Below are 10,036 nucleotides of genomic sequence, written 5' to 3'. Positions count from 1 at the left end.
CTAGGCCATACAAGCAGAAGCCCAAGCCAGCCCTACAACCTGCCGGCAAGCGGCGAGATTGCAGGACGACGGCCAAAGGGATGTGAGGGTTAGGCCATCACTAAAGGAGAGAATGGGGAGGGGGAAAGGGTCCTGTATAAGGTGTGAGAGGAGCCGACAGTAAGCTGGTCCTACCACACCTCGAAGAAACTCTGTTTCACTATCGGCGCCATCCTAGGCGGACGGAGAACTCATTCCCCAGCCTAGGGTCTGCCAATACAGTAAGGGGGCCGGCATCATCTACCCGCCACCCTTCATCATAGAGAAACAGAAAATCTCTATTCTGCAGCCTAGGGTCTGCTAGCACAGGACTAGTCGACTAAACCGCAGGGAGAAGGGGGATTACATGACCCCTTCAAGTGGAGTCTAGGGAGGCTAAGCCTCCTATGCCGACAACCAAAGCCCAACAGTAGAATACATTCACCCTGTCGACCAGCTGCTGGCACAGGACATATACTCTGAGGTTCTGACCTAAACCCAAAGCTTACCATCTGTAGCTAGGGGAAGGGGCAGAAAAACCCTAGCCTAACCTTGCCTGAATGACAACTCGAGGCAAGACCAACTAGGATTGTAGTCTTAGGCTACCCTCAGAGGGAAGGAGGGATTACCCTATACATTAGGGTAACCGGGGAGATTGTATGAAAGTATACTAAAGCCCCTAGGCTACTAGCCTAGTGACAGTGAGATCGACTACCTAACTCATCGAAGCTCTCTCGTATACTATCTTGGAAGAGGAAAATTTTATATGCAATCAATATATCTTACATGTATAAATTGCCTAATATCTTCATTTAAATTTTATTAACACCAGGAACACTTATTATATCATGCAAGAGAGTAAACTAAAACGCCTAGGCTAGGAAACCTAGCGTAGATCGGCTACCTAATTCGCCGAACTGATGAATACTATCGGCATAATATAATTAATTCCTAGCAATGAAGACTAAATAGCTGAATAATTATTTAAGCTATTATACCGGGAAAGTCGTTCTGGCTAACTAAATAACTCATACGTTGCGAACGACAGTGCCGAAGACGCCTCCGGTCCAGGCAATAGTTCTGCCAAAAATTATGTTTAATTCGTTCAATTTTTTACTTTACGGCGAGAGCTATATTTATACAGCATAAGAATTAAATACTTAACTTTCCAGAGGCAGAAGAGGCTGGAGATTGCATGATAAATCCCAAATCACGAGAGAGCACTGGGAAAACCACCGAGCGATATCGCTACAGAAAAAGGAATAAAGATGGCGGCGATTATGGCGCCATCTGGGTACTCAAACAGTAATGGAGGAATGGAACCTTATTAACGGCTCCTCTTTTATTTTGCCACTTTTCCCCTTCGAAGCGTAAACGCTGTGCGGGGTGCAGATTGCTATGTGGCGTGTCAAGAGTACGTCCCCTGATATTATGCGATATCCTAAAAGGAAACTTTAAGGATATTCCCGCCAGGAGTTAGAATTCTGGAGACCTTAAGTTAAATTCTCTGGGAATATCTCTGTAGTCAAATATACCCTAGGAAGCTACTTAAAAGAACCTTCCATCAGGACGACATGGCTTGAGCCCAAAAAGTCTTCGTTTAGGACAGCGATCCTATGTCAAACAACATGTAATTCGTAGCCTAGGCTATACTGTACTCTTACCTAACCTACAACACTGCAGAGTTAGCCTGGCAACTCAAAGAATAAACTTCACAAATCTGAGAATAATATTACACATCTTAACTTACGGTTGGTAGCACAATTCAAACCCACATGCAAGCATAGCATAAAGCAGTTTCAATATTTGCAAAATTATCGTACTTTATTTGATACATTTAAAAAGATAACCACAATAGACAATATCAAGTGTTATTAAAACACTAATTATAACTAAAACAAGTGTATACCTTTTACAAGGGAGAAAGTAAGAGTTTCACATAATAATAAGGGGGAGCAACACCGTTTCCCTTCTACACTGGTCGCTGTCGGCTCAAAGAGTGTGCTCACTGCTCTGAGCTTACCTAGCACAGCTTTGCCCAAGGCTCACATAACTACGCCTCGGTTTACCTTGGCACTCAATCACAAACTCTCGACCACAGACACAACTACTCCTTTGTTACGCTTCTCTACACCTCTGCGTATGCACACTCGATCCTACACCATCTCAACTACGTGTGGCTAACATAACATTTTGATGAAATGAAAACCAATTCGTTTATCAAGTCTAAGAATCGTAAATGGAATTACCATTCAGTTAAATGAAGCATTTCTGTCATTAGATCACTTAACCCCTACGGAAATTGGTTTTCATTTATCAAGAACTATCAACTAACTGCAAAGTCTAGGGTAGAAAACAGATCTAACAACAACAAGTTTTATAAGTCATGAATAGTAGCCATCTCTCAGCCGGATATAGGCCGCAACATTTAATCTTCAAGGTCTGCTAACAGACATACAGAGCAAGTTGTGGGACGCCACCCTTAAGGCGCGTTTCTACCTAACCACCCTAATAACCTTACCAAGTTAAAACACCTATGTAAGAGTGATCTTAAATTCAATTAAGACCTAGTCACTCCTCATTAATGGTATAATTACTTAGGATTATTTTCCTTACAAACAACCTCTTCACGTCATTCAGTCTCATGCACTCAATAACCCTAAGCAGGAGCAAAGTTCCTTTGAAGATAATATACCTCTTAAAGCATCCTAATGACTAACTTACACATCGGTCACATAACTTGAACAACTCCACCAGAGTTTGTAAAGCTTTTGGATGGGGTTACTCTTGATACACAAACTCAACCGAGTAGAAGTTCACGGTAACGAAGTGTTATTATCAGATCCATGATCTATGAACATAACCCATAAAGACACTTGGAAATTAACATGATTGTTATATGCATGAACAATGCTAAGGCACAGAATAAAATACATTTCCATATAAAAGTACAAAAATACAAAATACAGTATAAAAAATAAAATGATCTCAAATTTCCTCAATTAATCTAGAGGAAGGAACAATATTGCAAGCACCTCTGGTTTGTACTCTTTCGTTCACATCCGGATTGATAATATCCATTTTCTGCATTTTCACTAACCACTGTTCTTGTCCTACAAAAGGTTTTACTTTGTCAGCAGCACGTTCAATAATGGTGTGGTCAAACAAGTTTTTCAACTCATATTTAGCACCATCCCTAAACACCTTGGTTACTACATAAGGACCAGACTATCTTGGGTTAAGTTTTTTACTTGTGCTGGGAATCACACTTTCATTTCTAACCCATACGAGACAGTTTTCATCCACTTTCTCATTCTTCCTCTTTTGATTGGCTATTGTGCGATACCTGCTGGCCATCTCTCTATGAGTTTTCTGAATTATTTCATGTGCTTTTTCAATAGCAGTCTCTTCTACACCATTATTTATTGTGGGTAACACACTAGTAACTTGCCTAGGTGCCCTACGAGAGAAAAATACATAGTGAGGCTGTTCACCAAGAGTGGTATGTACAGCAGAATTGAGCACACGCTGTGTTTCACCTAAGTACTTTGGCCATTGATAAGGATGTCCTTTGCACATCACGTTTAGTAGTCTTCATAGTTCTATGCATCCTTTCACTAACACTGTTTCCTTGTGTATGATATGGGGTAATATAACCTGCATTGATCTTATGTACGCGATATAATTCTCTAAATTGATTTGAAGTGAATTCAGCCCCATTATCCAGAATGACAGTCATAGGTACGGCAAAGTCATTCAGATATATAAAGAAGTTTTTGCTTACCTCCTCTGTAGGCTTACTTCGCAAGGGATAGAACTTAACATACCGGCTATAAAGATCAATAACAGTCAATACATATCTGTAACCATTTGCACCAAATAACATATCTGTTAAATCAAGACTGATTCTCTCTAAAGGATTAGTTATTGGAGGCAATTCCAGAAACTGTTGTTGTAAAGAACTACCAGCTTTACGTTTTTGATGCATGACACATTCACTTACATATTTGGTAACATCAGATCGCAATGAAGGCCAATAAAATAAGTTTTCAATAGAATCAATTGTTTTGCGTATTCCTAAGTGACCTGACAATGATTCATGACCGAACTTCAAAGCTGCCTTGGATAAATCCCTAGGAACTATTAATCTCAACTGAATGGAGTTATCAACTTTATCTGCACTGAGATATAATAAGCCTTCATACAGCAGGAACTGTGTAATCAAAGCTCTAGGAAACCTCTTATGTGGTAATTTGCCACCCTTTAGAAAGGTTATTAGCTCAGCCCACCTTGGTTCCTCTAGCTGCTTTTCTTTAAACTCCTCCTTGCTCAGAACGAGATAATCGTCCGTACTTTGATGAAAAACTGCTCTAACTGGTCTACTTAGTTGATCTGCCACCTGATTATTTTTACCTGGCCTATATTCTACCTTGAACCAGTAATCCTGCATCTCAATTACCCATCTGCTCATTTTAGGTGATTTAGTCTTTCTCTTGAACACTGATACTAGAGGTTGATGATCTGTGTGAATGGTAAATGGAACACCCCAAAGAAAATGATGAAACCTACGACATGCTAAGGCAATAGCAAGTGCTTCTCTGTCAGTGGTACTGTAGCGCTGCTCAACTGGCTTCAGTTTCTTAGAGAAATATCCAACAGGTTTCAACTGATCATCTTGTCTCTGCATCAAAACCGCACCTACATGATCTAAACTAGCGTCAGTAAATGATTCAAAGGGTTTAGTCATTTGAGCCTTTACTAACACTGGAGCAGTGACTAATGCTTGTTTCATCTGTTCAAAGCTGAACTGACAATTCTTTGTCCACAGGAAGGGTTCTTTCTCTCTTAAGAGATTAGTCATGGGAACAGCAATTTTAGCATAATCCTTAATGTGTTTTCTGTAAAACCTACACACTCCCAGAAATCTCCTAGTTTGCTTAACATTGGTAGGTGGTTTCATGCCTTTGATTGCACTGATATTGTCTGGACATGGTCTACAACCGTCCTTGGAGATTGTATGACCTAAAAACTTTACTTTATTTCCTTTTGGTCTATCTGACATTTCTTTAGATTTAACTTCACTCCTTTGTCACTGAAGAGTTTGAATAGTTGCTCTAACCTTTTCAACAAGATGGGAAAACTGGGAGCCCAAACAACCATATCACCTAAGTAATTCTTAACCCACCCTTTCTTAATAAGAGGAGCCAAGATATTAGACATGATACGTGAAAATATAGCTGGACTGCAACTTAATCCAAAAGGAAGGCGCTTAAATCTATACAGTGAAACTCCATCACTAAAAGTTGTTAAATCCCGGCTCTCTTTATCTAATTCCACTTGATAATATGAATCTTTCATATCTAAAGAAGCATAATAATGGTTTCCGGCAGCTGTATCTACCATTTCCTCTAATCTAGGTAAAGGGTGAATATCAACCTGGAGGTGTGTGTTGACTTTACGGTAATCGAGGCACGTCCTTTGAATGTGATCAGGTCTCCTTACAAGAACAATAGGGCTTGACCATGCTGTATTAGATGGTCCTATTATCCCTCTTTCTTCCATATCCTCTAACATGGTGGAAATAAGTGTTTTGGCTTTTTCAGGGTATCAATGCATGGGAGACCTAACTGGATGTGGATCACTTACTGCAATATGAGCTTGAACATCTTTAAATTTCCCAATTCTTTTTCTTCAAGAATGAATATGGAGTGATTTGCAACTAACATATCACTTAATTCTACCTGTTGATCAGCATTAAGATGGGAATTATCTTGTTGAGAAAACAATTATTTAATCTTTTCTTCTCTGGTATTGCCTGACTGGATGCTGACATCAACACCTGGAGGAACTAAATCATTCTGAATTCTAGTTTTCCGGCACTTTGGATCTGGCTGATCAATATCATCTTCATTGATTATCCTATAACAACCTAATAAAGTTCCACCCTTCACCGTCATCCTAGCTTTCCTATTATTTACCAATGGTAAAAACACTTCCTGAGCATCATTAACTTTAAGGCACAACACAGATTGGATTTGACAATCCTTAATTTCAGGTACAAATTTCAACAATGTGTTAGGAGGTTCATCTACAGCTAATGGGTAAATACCAGCAATAAACTGGGGTAGAATAAGTTTCTAACTAAGTCTAACCTGAGCTTTTTGAGGTTCATTAGGTTGAAGTACCTTAATCTGCCTGACCCTTTTGTTAGATGGTCTGGGTCTCAAATATCTTACCGGATAAATAAATCTATCCCAAACAATTATTTTCTTTGCATCGTCCCATGTCATTGGTGCGCACCTAATCAAATCTGCTCCTAACAATAAGTCTGTGTCCAAATAACCATCTGGCACTACAGAAAATAAATGGGTAACCACCCTGGAACCAATGTTCACGTCCAAATACACCGTACCAAGAACAGGGAGAACATGCTGAGTTACTCCAGTAAGTTGTGGGATATTCCTCATTTGATTACAATGTAAACCTAAACTTTCTATAAGACTCTTCTGTGCTACACATACTTCACTACCAGTATCAATTAAAGCATGGCACATTACATGATTTATCATCAAATTGATAGAAGGAGACTTGTGACTGGCCGTTAGTCACTCATTTCGGACAGGACCTGTGCACTGTGTTGAACCTCTTTTACAACTAGGTCTGTGGCAATCAAAACAAACACCTCTTGGAGGATTATGTGGACATTCAGAAAGCTTGTGATCTCTAACCTTACAGTAAGCACAATACTGATTGTTTCCCTTTTTCTTACCTAATCTCTTTAATTGGTTGGACAACTCACTAACTTGCTTCTCCAGATCCTCCAATTTTGATGTGGTTTGTGCACTACTATTTACTGCAGGTGTTGGAAGGGAATTGGAATGATTAACAGGTAAAACTCTACGTTGGGCAATGGTTCCACTTATTATAGCTAAATGATACTCATACTCAACTAGTTCAATGAATCTTTCCAAAGGTATCCCATCATCAAGGAAATCTATGAGTTGTTCTTGGGATCTACCGTCAAGTCCACTATACAACTTCCTTTTCACAAGATTGTCAGCTTTTGGTAGGGTATCCTTTGGGAATTTCAATGCAAAGGCAGATAATTTACATTTCATTCTGTTAACAAATGTTCTGGGGGCTTCATCTACACTGTACAGTTCCATCTCTATTTCCTGCCAAGACTGTGTAATATTAACTGAACAAGCAAATTGGTAATTCAGAAAGTCCTTAATTTGATTCCAAGATATGTTATTTCCCCTTTTGGCCATTTCAGCCATTATTAGCGTTGCAATTTCTTGATCCACTCTGGTAAGTGCTACTTGGAGCCTATCCATGTCTGCAGAAACACAGAACTCTACTTGACAAAAAACCTAGCCAGTCTATTATCAGTTCTAATACCTTGCAAATCTAACAAAATCAACATCAAAATATCCTTGGGTTTTAAGCAAAATTTCTTAGACTGATTATCAATAGGGTCATGCACATTACCTACCCGAATAACTGGGTTATTAATGGTGTTACTACCCTGAACTGGATCATTAGGCCCTACAGGCTGTGTACTAGTTGGCAAATTATGTGTCAATACTGATGTTGGTGTTATGTCCGCTCTGTCTACTGTAACAAATTGGTTAATGTCAGATGTGTCAGCTCTGTTAGAATTGAATGGGGTGGAAGTGACAGGTAAAGCATTTGACAAACTAGATATGTCCCTCTTCATGTCGATAAGTTGTTCACATATTTGTTGCATTTGACTACTTTGGTAGACAGGAGATTATCATATAAATCGACTGTTCCAACCTCACCTTCCATTTTCTGAGCCATGTTATACAGAAACACAAGCAAAATAGTCAGCACAGGCTGCAATAAAAACAAAAATAGACTAATAGTACAGTACCTTAGGCTAGGATGATATAGACCTAATCACCCTAGGTTAGGCTATCATATATGTAAAATATAAATAAATACATTCCTAATGGTTTTGTGGCTACTTTAGGATGTAGGGATGGATATATTAAACGGATTTTGAGCGAAGCAAAAAACCTATTTTTGGGTGTGATGGCCATGTCGTCCTAATGGAAGTTCCTATAAGTAGCTTCCTAAGGGATATATGTACTACAGTGATATTCCCAGAGAATTTTACCTTTAGGTATCCAGAATTCTAACTCTTGGCACGAATATCCTTAAATTTCTCTCAAGGATATCGCATAATATCAGAGGATGTATTCTTAACACGTCACATAGCAATCTGCACCCCTAATAGCGTTAATGCTTCGAGGGGGATGTGGCAGAACAGAAGGGGAGCTGTATCAAGGTTACCCTAGTTCTCATACTATTGAGTATCACAACAGCACCATATCCAATATGGCGAACATTCCTTGTAGCATTGAGCATGGTGTTACAGATACAGTACTTCGGGAGGGATACTGTGAAGGTCTTTTCTTTTTAGAAAAGAAATGTGGGTCCATCAGTATGACATGGCCATCTCACCCAAAAATAGATTTTTCGCTTCGCTAAAAATCCGTTTTTTGGGTTCAAGCCATGTCGTCCTGATGGAAGCGTACCAGAGCATTAATGTATCTGTGGATTAACCTTGGGACAACATTTCTATGGTCATTTGGACCAATTGAGACAAATGACGTTACCGTTATCCGTCATCATCACTAATCATAAGCAATGTTAGTGCTTCCTGCCCCCTACATCGAAGAGTCATTCTAGACAGTAGAAAAGGGGCCTCAAGGTTAGCATATATTGTATGAACAAACATAAGTATACACTGAATATACAAACAGTCTCATAGTTTGTATATATAGCCGAATTAATATCAGTGTCTCTTATATCTATTGTTTGCAAGCATACAACTATATGAAGAATACTTACTTTAGTAAGTCAAAGAACTCTGGCATTTTACACATGCAATTGTTGGGCGAATGAGGACGCAATGCATTCTAATAGACATTTATTCCCAATAAATGACTAAATGAATTGACCAGTAAAACGAATGTAGCATGATAACGGAATTATACAAGTAACGTATACAGAAATTTTATTTCTTTCATGAAAGGAAAAGAAATAATGAGTGCCACTCTCAGATTGAAGAAAATTTTTATAATAAAACTTCTCTTCGAAAATTCTGTACCGGTTACATTCTATCAACACTGTGCACTACGTACACACGGAACTAGTGCTATCTGTATAATTCCACACCTGGGATCTTGAACAGAGATAGTGTTACCATGGTAACACTCATAAAAAGTAGGTCACACCAAAAGTGATGACCCCTTCTCCCTTTAATTGACAGTCCCAGTCAATTAGCTGTTCATCGCAGACTTAGACGGCAGGTTTAAAAATTCTACCAGCCGCCACCACATAATGCTTCAGTCCATGGACCTGCTTAGCATAGTGTTTGTAGAACACTCTGGATGATTCCCATCCAGAATTTGAGCGAGGATGTTTGAGGTCCCAATTAATAAACTGTCTATGACAGTAATTAGTGGGCAGATTTTAATACGCTTCCTGCTGCCACTACATAGTGCTTTATTTCTTGGACCTGTTTCGCATAGTGTTTGTAAAACACTCTGGATGATTTCCATCTGGTGATTGAACGAAGACGCTCAAAGTTCATATACTGAAAGAAGTTCAGTGATGAAGCAATTTTTCTCGGATCATGACCTGCGCGAGTACTATCAGGATCTGCTCTACGAATAAAGTAGCTGAGCTTCGCCCTCAGTTGTTTTAGGGATAAGTTTGATCCAGAGGTTTCTCCTTTAAAGAGCTATCCTCCCCTGAAGTCTGAAGTTCTACGAAGATAGACCTTTAAACACTCTACCGGACATAGAGAGACATCTTCCTCCAGAGGGCAGATTCTCCAGGGACCCTACCTCTTAGTGGGTAGCTCGTTCTTAGCGAGAAAGGTTGGATCAGGAAAGAGGTTCAGTTCTTCCACTTCTGTGAACTGAATGTGGCCCTCGTCTCTAGATAGGGCCATTATTTCACTAACTCTAGCCCTTGAGGCTAT

This window comes from Palaemon carinicauda, chromosome 7, assembly GCF_036898095.1.
Source record: "Palaemon carinicauda isolate YSFRI2023 chromosome 7, ASM3689809v2, whole genome shotgun sequence".
NCBI lineage: Eukaryota > Metazoa > Arthropoda > Malacostraca > Decapoda > Palaemonidae > Palaemon > Palaemon carinicauda.
Note: the sequence above shows the minus strand (reverse complement) of the source record.